Source organism: Diabrotica virgifera, chromosome 5 (genome assembly GCF_917563875.1).
Source record: "Diabrotica virgifera virgifera chromosome 5, PGI_DIABVI_V3a".
Classification (NCBI taxonomy): domain Eukaryota; kingdom Metazoa; phylum Arthropoda; class Insecta; order Coleoptera; family Chrysomelidae; genus Diabrotica; species Diabrotica virgifera.
The window spans coordinates 108,010,375-108,035,837 of NC_065447.1; the positions used below are offsets into that span (position 1 = coordinate 108,010,375).

General features: G+C 32.7%; 1 protein-coding gene across 2 annotated transcripts in view; it reads left to right on the forward strand.

Moving 5' to 3' along the window:
• The first annotated feature begins 2,236 nt into the window (after window positions 1-2,236).
• Window positions 2,237-25,463, forward strand: part of LOC114330850 (beta-1,4-glucuronyltransferase 1) — a 188,620-nt gene continuing 165,393 nt past the window's right edge. The window contains exon 1 of one of the 2 annotated variants that reach the window (XM_028280269.2): window positions 2,237-2,423. The gene's annotated coding sequence lies outside the window, so the exon portion shown is untranslated. Of the gene's footprint in view, window positions 2,445-25,463 lie in introns of both variants that reach the window. The other variant, XM_028280271.2, reaches the window with a different exon arrangement.

The following is a 25,463-nucleotide window of genomic DNA, read 5'->3' on the forward strand; positions in this document are numbered from 1 at the left end:
TTAGGTTAGTGTTTTAACAAAGTTGAAGTAAATGTCTCTCGGGAAAAAAATCTAATAGGGGTAACAAAATGATCAAATTTAACCATTTTAACACTTCATAAATTTACCTTCTTAGCACAGCTTGTCTAAATTTTAGATATATTTCTAACAAAATTGTATAGGTAATTTCTGTAAAGTAACAACTTAATCGGAGTTATACCCATAATCATAATCTAAAACATTAGACCAGTAAGGATCTGCGAAAAAACGTCTATTTTTGGATGTGAGGGGTGGCATTCGGATTTTTGCAGATAAAGTTAAGTGACACCTTCAGTAATAATAATTGACTTATGCTCCTTTTTAAATCTGCGCGGAACATTAATAAAAAAAATTAAAATTAAAAATAAAATATTTAAAAATTTCGAAAAACATCGATTTTTTTCTGTTTTCTTTGCTTATAACTTTAAAACGATTCGTTTTGGAACAAAGTCGTACAGAAATAAAATAAAGATAATTGAATTTTGTATGATATACGACTGGTAAAAAATGTCTTAAGGTATTACCTTTTCTGCAATATAGCAATAAATACAAAATAAGGGGGCAAAATAAGTCTGTTGATATTCAATATTTTTTAACCACTTTGGTGGCACTTAGAACCTTAGTACTTCGCTAAGGAAATTTTTTGTAACATACTTAAATCGTGTACCAAATTTCATTAAAATCGACCTAATAACTTTTGCATAATAAATTTGCAATCTAAATGTTTTTAAAAAAGTTCAAATTTTTTAAAATCTTTCTAAACAAAAAGTAGACCATTTAGAAGTGGGCTAATTTTTTTACATAATATAAAGAGGTGCTCTACCTATCTAATACACTTTACAGAATTAAAATCGGATTATTTAAGGGGCCCCAGCAATGTTTTAAATTTATAAACAATTTTTTGGCTTATAAACAAATAGCTTTGTTTAATAATAAAAAAATAATTTTTAGCGATGCAAATAATTAAAACCGATATAATTTGACTTAAACTTTCAAATACTGTCAGCAGAATTGCTATTTTATTTTTTAATTAAACGTTATTCGCGTTAAAAAATTGCAATTTCTCGATTTTTTGAAAGTTCCACCGCGTTTATCTCGAAAACTATGCATCCTACGAAAAAACTTGTAAGAACATTTTTTGCTTAGAATTACCCAAGAAATACAAAAAAATGTTTTATTTTGCGAAAAATTTGCGATTTTATGTATTTCCTCAAGTTCTTTGTTTATAACAATCTTATCGACATCCGGATCAACTGTTACCCAGAAAATTCGTGTTCTACGGGTTAAAATACATAAAAAAACTTGGGTAAGTCCATCTAAATAAAAGAGCCCGTAGCACCCCCTCTTGGCCACAGCACTAATTTGTTTATAAGCCAAAAAATTGTTTATAAATTTAAAATATTGCCCCTTAATAATCCGATTTTAATTCTGTAAAGTGTATTAGATAGGTGGAGTACTCCTTTATATGTAAAAAAATTGTCAAATTTTTGTATTTTCTAGTCTTTGTTGTGCAAGATTTTAAAAAAATTTAATTTTTTAAAAAAAGTTTAGATTGCAAAATTATTATGCAAAATTTAGTAAGTCAATTTTAATCAAATTTGGTGTACGGTTTTAGCACATTACAAAAATTTTCTAAGTGAATTAGTAAGGTTTCAAGTGTAACCTAAGTGATGGAAAATCATTGAATAACGACAGGCGTGTTTTGTCCCCTTATTTTATATTTATTGCTATTTTGAAGCACGGGTGATAAATTAAGACATTTTTAACCAATCTAATCTGATATAAAATTTAATTATCTTTGTTTTATTATTATAGGACTTTGTTCTAAAATGAATAGTTTTTAAGTTATAAGCAAAAAAATTGGAAAAAAAACGAAATTTTTTGAAATTTTTAAATATTTTATTTTTTTATTAATGTTCCGGGCATATTTGAGAAGGAGCATAAATCAATTATTAGTAACGAAGTTATCACCTAACTTTATCCGCAAAAATCTGAATGCCACTTCTCACATCCACCTAAAAACAGATTCTTACTGGTCTACATTTTAAAAGGCCTCTCCTCTAAAATCGTCTTTTTTGACTTAAGCCTACGTTCTTGCGAAGCGGAGATTATATTTATATACAAATTTTATTATATTATAAGACGTGAATGAAATCTATGATAAGTGTTTTCAAGTTCAACTAATCCATATAAATTAGTATGTATTATTAAATAAAACAATCCGCACACATGTTATCTTTGATAAGAGATTCAGATATATTCTACAACCTAAACTATTTCTCTTACATTGTCTGGTATTAACCATTTTTAATTTAATTTAGTTAAAAGTTAGTGATAATTGTGATTTAATGCTGCGTTTAATATTTTTTAAGAAAAATACGGTTTAGTTACTTAGTCTATGAAAAGTAAGCAAAACAAAAATTTATGTAGGTACTTGATTTAATTAAATTATTCAAAATCTTATCAATTATATCAAATATTATGTAATCTCTAATAATAATTGATTACAATACTGATGATGATTTATATTGGCATTATTATCTACATTTTTACAGTAGGTATACTAGCGCAGTGAAACAATGAATACAACTGCGACTAATACTATGTTTTTTGAAAGATCAAATAAGTTACCAGGAATACACATATATACAGTGCGCTGGAATGGAAGTGTTATTCTCCTTTTCATGACCATTTTTCAGTGCGTCAAAAATTATAGAAAAAAAGCTAAGTCCGTGATAATACACATTTATGACATTTATTCTAACATGACATTTTAGTTAAATCTGACAGTTGTCACATATTATTTTCAATTAGGAATAAAAACAAATCAATTCTGTCTATTGCATTTATAAAATGTTATTTTCTTTGATTTGTATAGTCTTATAAATTGTACAGATTATATTGATAATATTATTATTTTATTTAATAAATAATTCTTTTTTGATTATGGTGCCATCTATCGACAACTAGAATAATCACCGAACTAGAATAATTACCAAAGTAATCACCGACGTCCCTTTTTTCTGTCATATACAATTTAATGCGTTAGAGAGAAATCGAAAAACTGTTACGCACTGAAAAATGGTCATGAAAAGGACTATACTCCCGCTTATTAACTTATTTATTTTTTGCTCATAAGCAAAATGCTTCGACAGGTCGATTTTTAAAATAATCATAGTATATTATAGCATCCATGTTTCGAACTTTACGCACTCCCTCTTTAGGTGACCGGCACAACATTGATTTTTTTAAATGGGAAAATACATAATGTGACACCTCATTTAAAAGCTTTTGAAATGCTGATTACAGAAATGTATAATACTTTAATTCCTTTTAAGGGCGTAGGCGCAAAATTTCGTTCGAATTATTTTTAAACGCATTTATTTTTTTCCAATCCTGAGAAAACTGATAAATATTTTTTTCTACAACCGTGTTAAAAATGCAATTTTTAGCACTCAATACGAGCGTTAAAAATGCTACTTTAAGGCACTAGTGCTTTAAAATTTTTATGGCACTGCAATTCGTATTGACCGTATAGGCAATTTTGATGTAATGTCAAAAAAATATAAAAATGGAATGTCAGTCAAGTTCAAGTAAAAGTTTTTGTAGATATTGTCCTGTAATTACGTTTGTAGAACAAATATTGTATGATATGCGTGTTAAAAAGTACCTTTTTAAGGCACTCATGTGAATTGCAGAACTCGCTATCGCTCATTCTGCAAACTTTCACATGCGTGCCTTAAACGTGTACTTTTAACACTTATATCACAAATAACTATTAAAAAATTTAAACGCAGAATGAAAAATTTCATTATTATCGAGAGCTGAAAGTCCCGTAGAATAAACAAAAGGTCTCTTTTGCATGATATATTTGAAATTAAAAATCAGACTAAATTTTTTCTTTTTCTCACCCCTGTGACTTATTAAAATAATCATTATAGAAGTTTAAATTTTTTAAAAATACTTACCTATTAGTTTTCTCAGGATTCGAAAATAATAACTGCGTTTAAAAATAATTCGAACAAAATTTTGCGCCTACGCTCTTAAAATGATTAAAGTATTATACATTTTTGTCATCAGTATTTCAAAAGCTATTAAATGAGGTGTCACATGATGTACTTTCCCATTAAAAAAAATCAAAGTTGTGCCTGTCACCTGAAGAGGGATTGCGTAAGGTTCGAAAAATTGATGCTATAATATACTATGACTATTTTAAAAATCGACCTGTCCAAGCGATTCGCTCCAAATATTAAAGAACCGCTTGGATTGACATGAAATTTGGCAAACGCATAGGTAACATGTCAAAGAAGAAAAGTGATATTTTGCCGATGTGTGCTTTTGTCCTGGGGTGCGCTTCACCCCTTCTCTAGGGTGAAAAAATATACGTTCAAAATAAGTCCAGAAATGGATGAACTAAGTTATTCTAAGCTACTTTTGTTTTATAGCATTTTTTCATTAAGTTAATACTTTTCAAGTTTTTTTGCGGGTAAATATAATATGTTCATTTTTCAACAAACAAAAAAACACGTTTTAGGCGGTTTTTTGCAAATAACTCAAAAAGTAAGTGGCTTATCGAAAACAACAAGATTCTATGTAAACAAATGTCTTTCTAAAAACTGAAAATAATAGTGTATGTATGAACCTGTGGTATGAACTCTCTAGGCCCAACAAAAGCGAAGTTTTCAGCTAATAAAATATACATAGGTTTATATCTGTCAAATTTCAAAGCAAATACTTCAACGTGAAATAACCAAAAAATTATGCACTTTTTGGAGAAAACTCATTACGATTTATTTAAAGTGTTTAAAGAAATATTCAATTTTGTTTTTCACAAAAGTTTCTAGCATCAAAAGTAAGCAAGTTAAGCTCAAAATAAAGTTGATCCTTTTTTTTGCTGGTAAAGGAGCTCTGGAAAATCACCACCTAATTAGCATCTTAAATCAAATTAATCGTAACCGCTTCACACGCTACTTTACATATGTATTATTTATTTATACAGTGGAACCCCGATAAGTCGGCCTCCGATAACCCGGAAGTCCGGCTAACCCGAATCGATTTTCATCAGATAAAATAAAAATGTTTTCACTTTGACTGAGTTTTTTTACCAAGAAATAAATAAAAATGTATACAACTGTACGTAATTTAGATGTACTGGAAATAAGTATTTCATTTTTTTTGGCAATTATAATTAAATCAAAACGGGAATTGGTGTATGTTTTCAAAGACTGATAGTATGTAAATAAATTTATTAAAATCAGCTAAGTACTTTCAGCATTTTTAATTCCATCATTAGAGCTATCGTCTTACAGTTGTAACTACCTCAAACGAAGAGAAAACTTTGAACAAACATATTCTACTATTAAAAATTGACCCAGGGATCTAACCACTGGTCAGGGTAAAAACCCTTAAATGTATAAAATATCACATTTAATGTATTTTAAAAAAATGGCTACCATTTTTACAATCAACAGCTGTTACTGACAAATACTGCTGTTACTGTTTCTATTCTAATTATAATTAAGTTTATCTGTAAGAGTACCGTATTTTATTAATTTTTACCGTATTTCCCGGCTAACCCGGATTTTCGATAACCCGGATCGGCCGCGGTTACCCAATTAGCAGCATACGCGGATGATATAAACATAATGAGCAGAACAATGAATGCAGCGGAAGATACCTACGTTGAGTTGAAACAGAGTGCAGAAGCAGTAGGGCTAGCAATAAACAAAAATAAAACAAAACTACTCATACAAACCAGATCAAATTGACCGGCGCAACAACACTTTATTGACGATATAGAACATCTGATTAGATTCACGTACCTAGGAATGGATCTGGTTGCAAGCAATGAAGAAGAACCGGAAATAAATAGAAGGCTTGTGCTGGCAAATAAAGCCTATTTCGCGATGTGCCACATATTCAAATCGCGAGATGTATACCGGAAAACAAAACTCCGGGTATATAAAACAATAATCAGGCCCATAGTAAGTTATGGCTGCGAAACATGGGTGGTGACACAGAAATCTGCCAATGCATTAGATGTGTTTGAAAGAAAAGTATTACGTAGGATACTGGGCCCAATAAGTGAAAATAACAACTGGCGAATTAGGTACAATAGAGAAATATACGAGCAATATAGCGAACCAACTCTAGCACAACACACTAAACTGCAGAGATTACGGTGGGCAGGGCACGTGGTCCGCACGCATGAGAATAGAATCCCCAGAAAATTGCTGAATGCAAGAATGCAGGGAAGAAGACCTGTTGGAAGACCTAAAAAGAGATGGGAAGACGAAGTCGATGAGGATGCCAGGAACTTCCTGGGAACGCGTTCATAGAAAAGAACAGCGGTAAATCGAAATGATTGGAGAAGCTTACTGAAGGAGGCCAAGGCTCGATTTAGGCTGTAGTGCCATTGGATGGATGAATGGATCGGCCGCGGTCCCGATTAATCCGACTTATCGAGGTTCCACTGTACCTATGATCAGTTTTATCGGTTCAAAGGGTTTATTTTTTAAATAATTTAGTTTAAAGTACCTATTTTTTTAATTTTTAATTTTGAAAAAAAAATGCTTTTTCGGAATAACTTAAAATTTATTATTGATACCGAAAATCACAAAGAATAAAAAAAAATAAGGTTCTGCTTTTTTGAATACTTTCGATTTTTTATCTTTCTGTAAGGCAAAAATTCAGTAGGTCAACCCCCGTCAACTAGAACCCCTTCAAAAATAAGCACACCGAATCTTTGAAACTTACAGATCATATTTTATAAAAAATACATACCCGAGTATTATCGATTGAGTAATGGTAACGATTAATTTCATTTGGGATGCTAATTAGGGGGTGATTTTTACGATTTCTTTTACCAAAAAAAGGAACCAACCTCATTTTAAGCATAACTTTATTACTTTTAATGCTAGAAACTTTTTTAAAATACAAAACAACACCAACACTTTTGCTGAACACCAATTTTTAAAAAGCTCAACTTTAAAAAAAGGTAAAATGAGTTTTCCCCAAAAGTGCTTAATGTTTTGGTTATTTCACGTTAAAATATTGGATTTGGAATTTGGCGAGTATGAACCCATTTTTCATTAGGTACAACTCTTCTTTTACGTGGACTAGGGATCTAACACGTACACCATTTTTTCACTTTTTATGGGCTATATTTTTGTTAAGAGTGCTTTTTTTTTCGACAAAATACCTACTTTTTGAGTTATTAGCAAAAAACGTCTAAATACGTGTTTTTCTGTTGAAAAATGAACATATTTACTCGCAACTAACTCGAAAAGTGTTAACTTAGCGAAATAATGCTATGGAACAAAAGGTGCTTAGAATTAGTTAGTTTATCCAATTCCGGATTTATATTGAACGTATTTTTTTTTTCACCCCCAAGGGTTCACTTTTACTATTTGACATGTTACCTATGACCCCGTTCTCGTGACAGGCGCTTAGCGCGCGTGCGCGTTTTGATAACGCGCGATTACAACTACATAATATCTACATTTTACTTGAGACCATTCACATGCTAACGCGCAAGGCCGTGCGGTGCTATGATGCGGTGAGGCAGTCGTAGTCGCATCAGGCGGCATCATAAGGGGGCGGCATAATCAGTAAAATCAAAATACATAAAAGTAATCATAGGAATAAGATCATAATCATAGGGTGTGCAAAATAGAACACTTGAAAAATATCGGAGGGCGTTTTACGTGCCCTGCGCATGCCACTCTTTAAACTTAGTTATAAAAGTGAAGATAGCGTCTTCTTCTAAAGAAACAACAACCCTTTTTGTATTACACAAGAACTGTACAATTTTTTTCTAATTATACAAAGCGTTGGGAAGTTCCGAAAAAACATGTTTCACAACTCTAAAACCGTTGAGTGATACTAGATGGTCAAGTCAAATAAATGCATTGAAACATTTAAGGCTTTAAGATTTCAAGTTTGTGAAATATATGATACCTCATTAGAAATAATAGAAGAAGTTGACAAAGATTCAGAAATCAGAAACTAAAGTTAAAGCACTAGGATTAGCAAAAAATATTAAAAATTATAAATTTATATGCGGTGTAGTTCTTTGGCATGATATTTTATTTCATATAACTTCAGTTTCGAAGATGTTGCAAAAAGTAACTATAAAGTCAGAATGTGTAAAAATGTTTTCAGCCACTATAAAAAAAAAGAAAAGTTGCAGACAATCTGGCTATGACAACGAAAATTGCTGCTAACGAAATTGAAGAAAATCTTGATATAAATTCGAATTTTTAGCTGAAAATAAAATTCGAACCAGGAGAAAAAAGCGTCAATTTGATTACGAAAAATCTGTGGATGAGCTCTTATCAGAGGAAGATAAAACATGAAAGGGTCGCCAATGCGAGTCCATTATGCTATTGGATATAAATTAAATCAATACTCGCAATCTTTGAGTTTGTATTTAATTGATGTTAAAAAATGTGGAGCAACCGGTTTCGAGGATTACATTTTCGTTGCCTCATCATCAGGCCCAGTACATAGTCTTCCATAAGTTACAAACTATATTACAATTTTTGTAGACAAAGCTTACATAGAGTCAAAAAAAAATAACAATAACACATACAAAAGTCTAAGTTTTCACTCTAATGGCATATAAAGCACCATAATGCTACTCTACATCCCACCAGAATGAAAACAATGGGAACCTTCTCTGGTTACACCTCCGAGGCTTCTACAATTTGCAAGCCATACGGCTTCGTTCGTTGCGATCCGTGACTGCACGCCGGGGTTTGTTTTGGTTGGATCAGGGAGAGCAGCATATGTGCCTCCTGATGAGAGACTAATAAGTTTCGAAACCGGTAGAGGCGCTTGCGGCACTCTCTGATTGGACTAGAATATCGCGCGGCTGTAGTTTCGTGTTGCAACGACATTGAAAATGGTTATTCATTTTTGAATAATACATACAATTTTCTGAAACTAGATAAATCGTCAATATTAAAAAACAAGTTAATAAATTAAAACAAAATTAAAATAAAAAACAAAACCAATATATGTATTACAAAATTAATATAAATTGCAAATTAAACATACAACATAATAAAATACAAACATAGGAACTAATAAGTTGTATCACTAAGAATTTTATTAACACTCTCTGTCTCGATAGCTAGTGGTGAAAGAAGTTTTTCAAAATTAAAAATTATTAAAAATTATTTACGAAGCGCCATAAGACAAACAAAACTAAAAAATTTAGCACTTATTTCAAGAGTCCTCACTAGCTGCTACTTTAGACTACACCAATCTGACGAATTTACCAAAATTATAGTCAGAAGGATAAAATTGAAATTTTTGTAAATATTATTTAATGTTAATACATATTGCATTTAATTTAAATTATGTGTTGTTTTTAAAATAAAAGTTTTAGTTCATTTTGTGCAGTTGTATTTAATAAAAATAAGTCAAGTTTCAATTATATTTAAGGGGCGGCATTTCGAAGTCTTGCATCATATTGAAAAGATGTACCGCACGGCCGTAGCAGAGCGTTAGACCGTAGTATCTTTCTCTACACAATCACAATAATTAACTGTGAAAAACTAGCTTTAGTAAATTCAGAGCGATTTTTCAGCGCTGCCTCTTGGACTATGAGTTCTGATGGCCACCGCAAAATTCATTATATCTTGAGGTCTCTTTAAAAATTTGCCACCGTTGGCTTATTTTTCAATATTTTTCCTTGAATTTTTTCTTGAATAATCTATGGATTGTATTGAATATGCCTATTTAAAAAAATAAAACAACTCTACCATACTTTCAAAAAGAAATGTGCTCGAAATATTGATTTCAACCTCTACGGCCCCCACCTTAAAGATAGCTATACCACGATTTAGATAGGCAACCCATGCTAGAAATATTTGTCTAGGTATGAAATTTAATAAAAAAAAATGTTTCATCAGGAAAGCAGATGGGTGCAGGTCGGCCTATATTAAGATCTTAGATTATAGTCTTCGCTTTGGTTTTCTATTTCGCACTCATAACACTCTCAAGTCGTCTTCCACCTGATCTTAGTGGCTATATTTATACTCGGCTATAAATGTGTTTCGACAGCTCCGCCTCATTTGTTCCCTCTAGGTGGCCTATCCACTGCAGCCTGTATATTTTGATAGATCTACCAATACAAAATGGACGCACATGGCTCATGAGAGAGAAAGACGGATGCAACGCTAAACTCGACTTTAGAAAGGAAAGATAGTCGAAGTTAGTATGTAATTTGAAAGAAAGTAAAGAAAGTATAGAATAGAGAAGAAGGAAGGAAGAAGAATAGGATAGAGCACCAGCTAAGTAGCTCGAGAAACAAGAGACAAAAAAGAAGGTGGGATTCGAGGGCCAGATAAAGGAATAAAATTAAACCAGATTTCTTTCTGAAATAATTTGGGCGTGAACGAAGAAGAGCTGGAAGAATAAAACAGAAATTAGATAAATAACAACAGACAGATATCCTGAACAAACTAAAATGGAGGGCGCCAGTTTTACTCTTCAGCAAATTAACAAATATATAGATTAACTAAACTTCCTAATATAAAATTTATGTTGTTTCATCCTAAACCAACTACCCTTTGAAGTTAAACTGGAAAGACATATGTAATAAGCAAAAACGAATTCTACTTATGCTACTTGATTAATTATTATTTGAGACCTTCATATACTTAGTTTTATTAATATTAACTTGTAGCCCTATTATTTCTGCTGCAATTCCAATGCCGCAAACTATTGAACCAGGTCCCCTTTTCTTTTTGCTATTATATCGATGTTATCTGCATACGCTAGTATTTGTACACTACTATTAATAATGGCCCCTCTTGTTGTTATTCCAGATTCTCTGATAGCTCTCTCTAGGGTAATGTTGAATAGAAGGCACGATAGGCTATCTCCCTGTCGAAGTCCTCTTTGTGCCTGGAAAGTTCTTGACATTCCATTCTGCACTCTAACTTTACACTCAACTGTTGAGAGGATTGCTTTGACCAATCGCACTAAGTGTATTGGGATATTAAAATCTATCATGGTTTTGTATCAGAATTCGAAATATAGGAACGAATTATAAATCGAAAGAAAGTAGTAGGAGCTTTGAACTCACTACTTTAGTCAAAAACAATATCAAAAGAAGAGAAAACATAGCTATACAGGTTGTCCAGAAACTTTACCGACAAACGAAGACAGGAGATTCCTCAGGTAATTTTAAGACAATTTAACAAAATTCACCTCGTCCGAAAATGCTTCCTAAAGGAGCTGGAGCTCTTTCAAAATGGCGTCTTGTAATTAGTTTTTTTAAATACCTCCAGAACGCTTCTAGTTAGAAAAACAAAAATTGGTACGTATATTTATCTTCCAGAGATAAATCGATTCCATCCATTGCGAATTTATAGTACCGGTCATAGGCGTCCGTTTTGGGTAGGGTAACGGTTAGTTTATCGCATAAATTTTTTGTCTTTAAGTTTTAAGCATTTTTCACTTTGGATTAATAAATCGTGAGGTATGGTAGTACTAAAAGGTACTCTTGATTTAAGTCGGTAGGACATACTGTTTTGTAGAAAAATCGATTTGAAAATTTTTGGTTTGTTGAATTTGAAAAACAATTGAAAAAAGTTTAAAAAAAAACGGTGTATTATATCAACTTGAAGCAAGAGGAACTTTTTCTACTAGAATACCTCATAATTTAATAATCCAGTGTTAAAAATGCTTAAAAATTAAAGACAAAAAAGTTATGCGATAAAATAACCGTTGACCTACCCAAAACCGACGCATATGACCGATACTAGAAATTCGCAATTAATCAAATCTATTCATATCTTTAATATAATTAAACGTACAAATTTTCGTTTTTCTAAATAGTTTTTTTTTTAATTAAAAAACGAAAAAATTTTAAATCGATTTTTCTAGAAAACGGTATATCCTATCGACTTAAAACAAGAGTAACTTTTAGTACAAGAATACCTCACAATTTAATAATCCAGAGTCAAAAATGCTTAAAAGTTAAATACCAAAAAGTTATGCGATAAAGTAACCGTTGCTCTACCCAAAACGTACGCCTATGGCCGGTACTAGAAATTTGCAATGGATGGAATCGATTTATCTCTGGAAAATAAATACGCATACCAATTTCTGTTTTTCTAAATAGAAGCGTTCCGGAAGAATTTAAGAGAAACTAATTACCAGACGCCATCTTCAAATAGCTCTAGCTCCCTTAGGAAGCGTTTTCGGACTAAGTGAATTGGGTTAAATTGTCTTAAAATAATCTGAGGAATCTCCTGTATTCGTTTGTCGGTAGAGTTTCTGGACACCCTGTATAAAAGTATACAGGGTGTTTCATTAATAATTGTCCATATAGTAACTGGAGAAACCTTAGCACAAAATACGAAGATTTAACCTAAAACACTTAAATAAAATGTGGTTCCTTACTGAGTTACAGGGTGTTTTATCTAAAAATTTAAAAACTATTTTTGTTCAGCATTTTAAAACTATTCGACATATCCTTTTCATACTTGGCAGAAAGTGCGACTACTATACACCCTACTAAATTATGATAAACAAACGTTTCTAGCTTCTACCAGAGGCGTACGACAGGGGATAGTGAATGGTTGACTCTTCTCAAATTCTACGCCACTGGAGGAATTACTATTTTAGTACCATTTTTAGATTCTCCTATACTTTCTACGTAAATAATATATTTTTCATTGGTAACGATAAAGTCATTGGTTTTCGAGATATTTGAAGTTAAATATGAAACGGCACAGTTATTTTGATTAATTTATGATATGATTCATGTGATTAAAATTTAAAAATTATTTGTACCCACTACTTTAAAACTATTTGGCATATTATTATCATACTTGGCAGAAAGTGTAGGTACTGTACACCCTACTAAATTAAGATAAATAAACGTTTCTAGCTGCTACCAGAGGCGTACGACAGGGAATAGTGTCTGGTTGATCCCTCCCAAATTCTACGCTACTGACGAAATTGCTATTTTAGTGTAATTTTTAGATTTTCCAATACTTTTTATTTAAATAATATACTCTTCATTCGTAACGATAAAATGATTAGTTTTCGAGATAAATGAAATTAAAAATTAAGCGACACAATACATTAATCAAAATAACCGTGTCGTTTTATTTTTAAATTCAAAGATCTCGAAAACTAATGACTCTATCGTTACGAATGAAGAGTATATTATTTTCATAAAGAGTATTGGAGAATCCAAAAATTGAACTAAAATAGCAATTCCGCCAGTGGCGTAGAATTTGGAAAGGGTCAACCATTCACTTTCCCCCATCGTACGCCTCTGGTAATAGCCAGAAACGTTTGTTTAACATAATTTAGTAGTTTGTACAGTACCTATACTTCCTGCCAAGTATGAAAAGGATACGTCGAATAGTTTTAAAATGCTGAGCAAAAATAATTTTTAAATTTTTAGATAAAACACCCTGTAACTCAGTAAGGAACCACATTTTATTTATGTGTTTTAGGTTAAATCTTCGTATTTTGTGCTAAGGTTTCTCCAGTTACTATATGGACAATTATTAATGAAACACCCTGTATTTAAAATCTTGGTAGTGTATGGATTTAAAACCTGGCAACTGAATAAGCAACAGAACATAAGTTGCTCGCACTGGAAATGGACTGCTGGCGAAGGTCGGTGCGAAGTGCATCTCTAGTCTCACACATAACGAATGACAGAATGCGATATATTATAAATAGAAAAACAAACATAATAGAGGAAGTCCAGGAAAAACAACTTTGTTCATATCAGTATTTACAAAGAATGGCAAAGGTAGACTTCAAATCACAAAGCTGATAATGGAATGGCAACCCCCGGAAAGAAGGAAAGGGGGCAAGCCGAAAAATACCTGGATAAGTGGAATCCAGAAATCATTGTCTGAGAGATATCTACGACCAGGGGATTGGGCAGATCGACGCGTCTGGTTAATACGAACCAGGAGGCACAGGACGCTACAAACCGGTGTTATGTGTATAAATCTGTACCGAGTAAGATTGAGTTCTACGGGTCCCGGACAATTGCCCGAAAACAGTTCCCCGAAAGACAATTCCCCGAAAGACAATTCCCCGAAAGCAATTACCCGAATGGACAATTCGCCGAATGGACAATTCCTCGAATGGACAATTCCCCGAATGGACAATTGCCCGAATAGATAATTGGCAGATAAACGCCCGAAAAGGGAATTGACCAAAAGATAAATTTAAATATAGTTATTGCTTTATATGTATTTCCTATATACTAATACGGTAACTTACATGCTATTTAAATGCTTAGATTGTGTTCGACCTAGCTAACTATCTTGTTAGTTAATTTATTATTATAATATATATTTTTTATTCCATGTTTCCTTCACACACTCAGGCTTAGGACTGGCAGCGTACCGTTGGCGTGTTTAGAATTTGGAATAAACACCCAATTTGTCATACTTTTTCAGATTTTTAATTTTTTTAAATTTCTTATTTTTCCCGATTTTTTTTTGCAGTTTATTTTAATTTTTATTAATTTTTTTATATTCATTTATGCATATGATTTTTATATGTACATATTTCCTATACTAATACGAATATTAACAAAAAGAACAGGAAACAAATAACAGAATATTCAAAAAGCTTGTCAGCTTGTTTTTAGCAATTAGCAAGGGATTATTGTCCTTAATTCTTGCGGGGAATAGCACATAATTTATCGTTTTAGTATAAAGATCAAATATATATTATAGTAATAAATTACTACAATATACAGGGTGTCCAGAAACTCTACCGACAAACGAAGACAGGAGATCCCTCAGGTAATTTTAAGACAATTTAACCCAATTCACCTAGTCCAAAAATGCTTCCTAAGGGAGCTAGAACTCTTTGAAGATGGCGCCATGTAATTAGTTTTTCTTAAATATCTCCAGAACGCTTCTATTTAGAAAAACGAAAATTGATATACATATTAACTTTCCTGAAATGAATCGATTCCACCCGTTGCGAATTTCTAGTACCCGTCTAGGCATCCGTTTTGGGTAGGGCAACGGTTATTTTATCGCATACCTTTTTTGTCTTCAAATTTTAAGCATTTTTGATACTGGATTATTAAATTATGAGGTATTCTAGTACTAAAAGATACTTCTACTTTAAGTCTGTAGGACACACCGTTTACTAGAAAAATCGATTTAAAAGTTTTTAGTTTTGGGAATTTGAAAAAAAAAATTGAAAAAAATTAAAAAAAAAACGATGTATTTTACCAACTTAAAGCAAGAGTAACTTTTAGTACTCGAATATTTCATAATTGAGTAATCTAGTGTCAAAAATACTTAAAAATTAAAGACAATAAAGTTATGCTATAAAATAACTGTTGACATACCCAAAACGAACGCCTATGACCGGTACTAGAAACTCACCACTAATGAAATCGATTAATCTCTGGAATATAAATAAATGTACCAGTTTTCATCTGGAAGACACAGTTAAAAATACAGATGCAAAACCAAAACCACCTCCAATATTTATATCAGGCGTGCAGATCTGCAAGCCTCTTATCGATCTATTGCAACAAGTAGCAGAAAATGATTTTATCACTAAAGCTATCAACAGCGAACAAATAAAAATTCAACCAAAATCAGACAAAGCATACACCGCCATAATAAATGCTCTAAAAACAAAAAACACGGACTTCCACACTTATAAACCTAAAAGTGAAAGACACTACCGAGTGGTTCTTAAAGGCATGCACCCCACGACAAATTTAGAAGAGATAAAAGAAGATCTTAAAACCAAAAACCATAATGTTATAAATATATGGAATATACTACACAACCAAACTAAAAAATCGCTGCCTATGTTCTACATTGATCTAGAAACAAAAGATAATAACAAGGACATCTGTAACATTAAACAAGTAATGCACTCCATAGTAGAATTCGAAGCACCGCATGTCAAGAGAATAATTCCGCAATGTAGTAGATGTCAAAAATACAACCACACAAAAAACTTCTGCAATAAACAACCGTGCTGTGTCAAATGCGCAGAACCTCATTACACTAAAGAATATCCAAGGAAAACCAGAGACAGTAATGTTAAATGTGCTAACTGTGGTGAAAATCACCCCGCAAATTATAGAGGGTGTGAAGTTCACAAACAATTACAAAAACTTAAATTCCCTAACTTGAGACGACACAACGCGAGGACAAACCAAGATAGAACTACAACAGTCAACTATGTGCAACCTGGAATAACATACGCACAAGCAACGCAAGCAGTTAACCAGCAAGCCTCCAACCAAACTACTACACAACATATACCAAATCAAACTAATAACCACACAGACATGTCAGAACTGAAAGACATGTTAAAAAAACTGACGGAACAAATGAGCACTATGCTCAACCTCCTGACCATGATTCTCAACCAGAAATGACTCAGTTACTAAAGCTAGTATTATGGAACGCCAATGGCTTAAGTCAACATGTAGAAGAATTAAAACTATTTATTAACACACAAAAAATTGACATAATGCTGATTACAGAAATCCATTTTACATTTAAAAACCACATCAATATTCCACGATTTACAACTTATCATACGCAACATCCCAACGAAAAAGCACATGGAGGCACTGCAATAATAGTTAGTAATAAACTAAAGCACTACGAAATACAAAAACATGAATGCGACTATCTACAGGCCACCAGCATTGTTGTGGAAGATCAACTAGGCCCACTAACAGTATCAGCTATATACTGTCCGCCAAAGCACAATAACAAAACGGAACAGTTTGAAAATTTCTTTAAAACATTAGGAAATAGATTTATAGCAGGAAGAGATTTTAATTCTAAGCATACTACCTGGGGATCCAGAATTATTACCACAAAAGGCAGAGAACTTCTTAAAGCTATAAATGCGACCAATGCAAATTACCTCACCACAAGGGAACCAACTTACTGGCCTACCGACAATGCAAAAATACCTGATCTACTCGACTTTTATATTGTTAAAGGAATTAATGTTAAATTGGCAAAAGTAGAATCTTGTTACGATCTACCCTCTGACCACTCTAGCGTAATCGCAACATGGTATGCACAAATAACAAACAGTACTAAACAACCATCACTATACAGTAACAAAACAGACTGGAGCATTTTCAAGACTAAACTAGATGAACTAATTGACATAAACATCCCATTGAAAACAGAAAGTGACATCTACGCAGCAGTAGAAAATCTTCAGAAATCTATACAAGAAGCTGCTTGGTATGCTACCCCTGACTGCTACCAAACAGAATTGAAAGAGAATTGCCCAACTGTAATAAAGGAAATGATTGCTAGAAAGAGAAAAATAAAGGAAGAGTGGCGAAGAAAAAGAACACATGAGAACAAGGCGAAATTAAATAAAATCACCAAGGAAATTAAACTACAATTGCATAATATCAAAAATAACAAAATACAAGAATATCTTACAGGTTTATCAGCAAACGCAGATAGTGAATATACCCTTTGGAAGGCCACGAGAAAAATCAAACACCCAAAACAACAAATACCACCAATACGAAACCAAGAGGGAAACTGGTGTAGAAATAATAAGGAAAAAGCCGAAGCATTTGCAAATCACCTCACTAATGTATTCCAGCCACATCCCATGGAAGATGGTGACAAAGAGGAAGAAATAAATGACTTCCTGGAATCGCCCTACCAGATGGATTTACCTATACAAAAAATCACCACTAAAGAAGTTAGAAATATAATCCAGCATGAAATCAGTCCAAAAAAAGCTCCAGGGTATGACCTGATCAACGGGAAAGTACTGCAGCAATTGACATGCAAAGGTCTGAAAATGATAACGCAAGTATTTAATGCAATATTTAGGCTAGGTTACTACCCAGAACAATGGAAAGTTGCTCAAATTATTCTCATACCTAAGCCAGGGAAAAATAAATCTCAGGTGACTTCATACAGACCAATAAGCCTGCTACCTGTTCTATCAAAAATTTTGGAAAAACTTCTCCTTAAACAATTATCCCCAGTTATAGAAGAAAGGAAACTAATTCCCCAACACCAATTTGGGTTCAGAACACAACACGGAACGATAGAACAGGTACATAGACTGGTAAAACACATCAGAAGTGATCTAGAAAATAAAAGGTATTGTTCTGCTGCATTCCTGGACATTGGTCAGGCCTTCGACAAGGTATGGCATGCTGGTATGCTCTTTAAACTAAAGAAAAACCTTCCTCATCCTTTTTATCAAATCCTAAAAAGCTATATTTCCAACCGACATTTCCTAGTCAAGCAGGATAATGAATACACAAGCCTAAGACCACTAAAAGCCGGAGTACCACAAGGAAGTGTCTTGGGACCGATATTGTACTTGCTCTACACTGCTGACCTACCCACAAGTAACAAAACAACGTGTGCAACTTTTGCTGATGACACTGCTGTACTAGCCTCTCACCATGATCCAAATACAGCATCCAGAACCCTTCAGAAAGACCTTAATAATATACAAATATGGCTTAAAAAATGGAAGATAAAGGCGAATGAGAGTAAATCCATCCATGTAACCTTCACCATGAGAAGACAAACATGTCCATCTGTAACACTAAATGAAACTCAACTCCCACAAACCGATACTGTCAAGTACCTAGGAATCCATCTTGATAGGAGATTAACTTGGCAAAAACACATTTTTACAAAAAGAAAACAACTAGGAATAAAATTTCGAGAAATGTACTGGATCATCGGTCGTAAATCTCAACTATCACTTGAAAACAAACTGCTGATATATAAAACTATATTAAAACCAGTGTGGACCTAGGGTATCCAACTTTGGGGGACAGCCAGTCAAACTAACCTAGAAATATTGCAGAGATTCCAGAACAAAGTCCTTAGAACAATGCTGAATGCCCCTTGGTACGTGCCAAACTATGTGATAGAGCAAGACCTCAATGTGCCATCCATAAAAACAGTAATAACGGAATATTACAAAAAATATTCCAAGAGACTAGAATCTCATCCAAATGAGTTAGCCAGCAACCTTACTGATGACCACAATGATGTACGACGCCTGAAGAGATTCAAAGTAGTGGATCTAGCAAGAAGATTCGAATAATCTGTGATAACTAAACTTATTTTAATTTGTTGTAATTTAATTTATGTAAAGAGGGTGATCACTGGATCTCCCTCTACAGTTCAAAATTTTCAATTTTTGTCAAATAATTTACCTATTGTTCTCAGTTGAGGACAGATTGTAAATATTACAACATTAAATAAAAAAAAAAAAAGTTTTCATCTTTCTAATAGTTTTTTTTAATCTTTTTTTTAATTCAAAGAACGAAAGATTTTCAAATCGATTTTTCTAGAAAATGGTGTATCCTATCGACTTAAAGTAAGAGTACCTTTTAGTACTAGAATACCTCACAATTTAATAATTCAGAGTCAAACATGCTTACAAATTAAAGACAAAAAAGTTAGGCGATAAAATAACCGTTGCCTTACACAAAACGGACGCCTATGATCGGTACTAGAAATTCGCAATATATGGAATCGATTCATTTCATGAAAGTAAAGAAGCATACCAATTTTCGTTTTTCTAAATAGAAGTTTTCTGGGGATATTTAAGAAAGACTAATTACATGACGCCATTTTCAAAGAGCTCTAGCTCTCTTAGGAATCATTTTCGGACTAGGTGAATTGGGTTAAATTGTCTTAAAATTACCTAAGAAATTTCCTGTCTTCGTTTATCGGTAGAGTTTCTGGACACCCTGTATATAGCAATAATTACTGCAATCTAAGCAGTAATAACTATTTAAATAGCAAGTAAGTTACCGTATTATAGTCTAAGAGCTAGTGAACCCTCCGACTAACGGTCGTCCTGTAAGGCTAGAAATTTATCTAGTGATAATTCATAGCACACCAAGGCTAAAAACCATGACCTGGCAGGCATCAGCGGTTCAAGTGTGTCTACCAGGTGAATCGAAAAGTGCAAATTTAGGGGGTAAAATAAAATTTCTTCTGTAAGGTTTAAATTTAAGTATGTGTTTGAGTAAGTCATTTAGAAGAAATGTGTACAATGACAGGTGATTCTGAAGAGCATAACACCTTGCCAGGCGAGGGGAAAGATTAGAGGTTTTTCCTAAAATTATTCTTTTTGCATCGAACAATTTTTTTTAGGTTTTTGAATTATTCCCAACAGAAAACGTCTTTAGTGATTTTTCCCTTAAATTAATAGTTTTTGTTCTATAAGCGATTAAAAATTTTGAAAATTGCGAAATCGGCCATTTTTAACCCTAAATCGGACATTTATCTAAAAATTTCAATGTTGCCAAGGTAGGCAGATATTCTTTAAACATTGATTGATGAAACCATAAAGAGTTTTTTGCCATACAATATCGAAAACGCCTTTGTTTTTTAATTGCTAATCAAGCGGGCGCGACACTGTAGTATAAGTGTGGACGTTTGAGTTTGCATAAGTTCATTATTTCGAGAATGGGCAAATTTCAAGAGAAATCCTCAGACAGGTCGATTTTTATTTTAAATTAGGACTTTTTGGCATATATATAATACTAGTGACGTCATCCATCTGAGCGTGATGACGTAATCGATGATTTTTTTAAATGGGAGTAGGGGTTGTGTGATAGCTCATTTGAAAGGTTATTTAATTCTCTATTCAGCAATATAAACATTAACATAATTATTTGTACAAAGTGTACAAAAATTTTTTTTTTATTAAATTAACTTTGATTAAATTTGACAAATAGAAAAAAACATTTTTTGTACACCCTGTACAAATAATTATGTTAATGTTTATATTACTGAATAGAGAATTAAATAAACTTTCAAATGAGCTATCACACAACCCCTACTCTTATTAAAAAAAATCATCGATTACGCCATCACGCCCAGATGGATGACGTCACTAGTATTATATATATGCCGAAAAGTCCTAATTCAAAAATAAAAATCGACCTGTCTGAGGATTTCTCTTGAAATTTTCCCATTCTCGAGATAATGAATTTATGCAAACTCAAACATCCTCACTTATACTACAGTGTCGCGTCCGCTTGATTAGCAATTAAAAAAACAAAGGGGTTTTCGATATTTTATTACAAAAACTCTTCGGGATTTCATCGACCAATGTTTAAAGAATATCTACGTACCTTGGCAACATTGAAATTTTTATATAAATGTCCGATTTAGGGTTAAAAATGGCCCATTTCGCAATTTTCAAAATTTTCAATCGCTTATGTAACAAAAACTATTAACTTAAGAGAAAAATCACTAAAGTCGTTTTCTGTTTGGAATGATTCAAAAAACCTAAAAAGAAATTTGTTCGATGCAAAAAGAATAGTTTTAGGAAAAACCCCTAATCTTTCCCCTCGCCTGGCAAGGTCTTATGCTCTTCAGAATCGCCTGTCATTGTACACATTTCTTCTAAATGACCTACTCAAACACATACTTAAATTTAAACCTTACAGGAGAAAGTTTATTTTACCCCCTAAATTTGCACTTTTCTAAAAAAATTTCTAGCCTTACAGGACGACCGTTAGTCGGAGGGTTCACTAGCTCTTAGACTATTAGTATATAGGAAATACATGTAAAGCAATAACTATTTAAATATATTATTTTTCGGTCAATTCTCTTTTCGGGCAATTGTTTTTTTGCCAATTGTCTATTCGGCCAATTGTCCATTCGGTCCATTCGTGTTTCGGGGAATTGCTTTCGGGGATTTGTCTTTCGGGAAACTGTTTTCGGGCAATTGTCCTAGATCCGGGTTCTACAAGTGCCTGTGGGCGAGTTTTTTTAAGTTTTGCAATACCCATTAACACACCCTATATATTTATATAATTTATACTGTTTGGTCACTACAGAATCGAATTTATATTTCAACCAACATTTCCTTAATTAATTATATTTATTTCTGGCCACCAATAAATTATCAAAGTTTTATGATGAAAGATTAATTCGTATGTTTGCGTTGTGACACATTGAAGGAGTGGCTTAATATCCTTTAAAGAATGAAATGGAATACACCCTTCTACCAACAACAACAAAAAATCTAAAACAGTTATGTTAGTCTATATAAAAATAGCTTATGGTTGACACCGAACTAAAGAGGATTACAAATATACGGTTGGTCTTTTCTAATATACTCAGTACAATGTTATTACGTTTTGGAGGGGTGAGTTTTCTTTATATTCTAATAATAACTGTTTTTACCTATTATATAAGGTCAATTTTATACTTGTATTATATGTATTTTTTATTCTTTATACTCCAATGACAATGTTTCTCAAATAATATATTATTATGAAAACAAAATAAACAAATTCTAACAGGCTCAGTTGCGTAGAATTTGATATTCGTGTAGGTATTATTATATAATATATAATATCTAATTAAGATCATGATGATTGATATGGACGAAACTTAAGAGATTTTTACTTTTGCATCGCTAGAAATTGTAGAGGCAGCTAAGTCACTACCTTATTTTAAAGACTAATTATAACAACACATACTGATCCTGCAACGAATAGGGCTTCGAGTATGCTTTTAGACCAGGGAAAGGAGCGCTAAAAACACCGGTATAAATCGATTTTTCAATGTAGTGCAGTTTTGTTCACAATTGCATTTTAAAGTGCATAAAATGCATCTATAAATGCATAAACAGATGAAAATAAGCAAATTTAGGGCTAGCTTTTGTTACTCGGGAGGTTTTGGGGTTCCTGAACACGACTGTGCATCAGGCATAAATTTTTCCTTTCGGAACTTTCGTAAATTCCAAAATATTGGCTTAACCTCTGAGCGGCACTTTCCTTCTATTGACGTCGATCATAATTTCAGTCATTTTTTGAACAAGCTGGTCTGTATCTACAATAAAGCATTTCCTTTAATTACAATTTAAACCAATAAAATAGCAAAACCTGGGCTACCAAAGGTGTCCGCATATCAGCCAAGAATATGCGTTCACTTCTGTACATCAAGAAATTTACTGTCAACGTCTTTGTTACTGAATATATCACCAAGTATAGGGAAATCTATTTAAAACTTATAAAATCAGCTAAAAAATTGCACTGTTAAAATCACTTAAGAAGCTCTAAAAGTGTTGCAAAAGAAACTTGGTCTATAATAAACGATCTTCAAAATGAAACTCACACAGCTCAAACATTTTCCCTTCAGACCCAGAAAATCTAAATGGATACTTTATTAATGTGAGTAAAAATATAACATCAACAAGAATTTTGTCACAACAAGACACCATTTCATATCTCCCTAATTCAAGAAAGTCTCGAAGTCATTCTTTATAAGACCAGTTGATAAATTTGGACTAATCCAAACAATCAATAGTATCAAAAGCAAATCTTCCTGTAGTACTAATAGACTATCCATAAAATTTTCTCAAATCTTCCAAAAAATGTGTTGGAAGTCCTCATCTCACTAATTATTGATTCTCTTGAGAAAGGTAAATTTCCAGAGTGTCTAAAGACAGCCATCGTTATTCCTCTTCATAAAGGTGGTGAAAAATCTAATGCCTGCAATTATACACCTATTGCATTACTACCTGTACTCTCCAAAATTATTGAGAGAATCATAAAAGCCTGACTTATGTCCTTTTTCGTTGAAAACAATATTTTATCACAAAATCAGTTCGGCTTTTTAAATAATAAATGTACCACTGATGCCATGTTTTCTGTACTACATAAGGTTTATCAAGCACTAAACAATAATGTGCACACTGCCACTGTTTTCCTTGATTATGACAAAGCTTTTGATTGCGTGAATCACGACAATTTGATAAAAAGACTAAATTTCTACGGAATTCGACGTATTTCTTTGACTTGGTTTTAATCTTACTTGGATAATAGGAAACAACTGGTTAGAGTAAGTGAGAGAGTCTAGTCTTAAAAATATTGTTTATGGGGCATCGTAAGGTTCAGTATTGGGTCCTCTTCTTTTCCTTATCTTTATTAATGACATCACTGGTTTAAAAATCGATGGAAATTTTTTTCTTTTTATATGGAACAACTGATGAAAATTTTTGTTGATGATACCAGTAGGTATCACTTTGGGCAACTCAAAGATCGCACCTCTTTTTGCTACTATAACTTCTGATCTACCCACAACAAAAACCTGGTCCTATTCTCATTTACTCTCTTTTATCGTAGATAAAACAGCAGCATTATCCTATTAGGGAGCTCTTCAACCCTTACCTCTTAATCAAAGCCAGGTCAGTATCGTTGATTTTGTAAAATTTCTTGGTATTTTTTTAGATAGCAACCTTATAAATGGTCCCTTCATATCGATGTGTTAAGCAAGAAACTATCCTCAGATTGCTATGCAATAAGATCTGTTTCGAAGAAAATCAATTTAGGTTCTTCCAAAATAACATATTTTTCTATGTTCGAGTCGCATCTTCCATATATCTCTTTGGGGTTCTGGTACAGATACCCAATCCGATGTTATTTTTAAATGACAAAAAAGAGCAATGAGATATCTGTTTGTCCTCAGAAGAACAACACATTGCAGAAGCTACTTCAAAGATTACAGGATTTTAAAACTACTTTCTTCATGTATTTTAGAAACTGTTTGCTTAATTCGTAAGCATCTACATGTCTCTCCAGCGAGACCTAGTTATGACTGCTCCACCAGTATTTCTACCTTTGACATCTATACCTACAAAACTATACAAACATCTCCGTCTACAACTTAAATCTGCAACATCTTTCCCCAAGTTCCGTAAAATGACAAAAGCCTATCTATCTAAAAGACCATATTATTCAGTAGCAGAGTTTGTATACATTTATGTATAAGTGGAATTTTAATCTATATTGAAATGCCATATGCAGAAGATTAACTTAACTTATTAATTTTTGCTAATGTAGATTATGCAATTTGCAATTTTTTTAATTTTTCAATAGATTGTTTTTTTGTTTTACTTCATTATTTTTTATTTATATGGAAGATTTATATAATCTTAGTAATTGTGTTTGTTATTTTTTTTTATTTTTAACTCTTTGTAAGCTTTGTCTATAAAATTGTAAAATTTTCCATGACAATAAAGCATATTTCTATTCTATTCTATAGAACCGACCCTGGAGCATCTAGTACCTAGGGTCACTGCTAAGGCATGTCATCTGGAGGTTCGAGGGTTATCGGCACTAAATTGATGCAAACAGATTACTTAGAGGTTTTTGGAGTCGTTGAATATGAATACACCATCACTAACACCCGAAGCACCTGGTGCACAGGGTAACTGCTAAGACACATCATATTTTGAAGTTTTGAGTGCTTTCGGCATTAATTTGATGCAAACAGATTTTTTGAGTCGTTTTTGGGATTGCTGAAAACCAATGTGTCATCAGAACGAACCCGGAGCACCTGGTGAATAGGGTCACGTCATGTTCTGGAGTTTCGAAGGTGTTCAGCACTGAATGCATACAAATATATTATTAA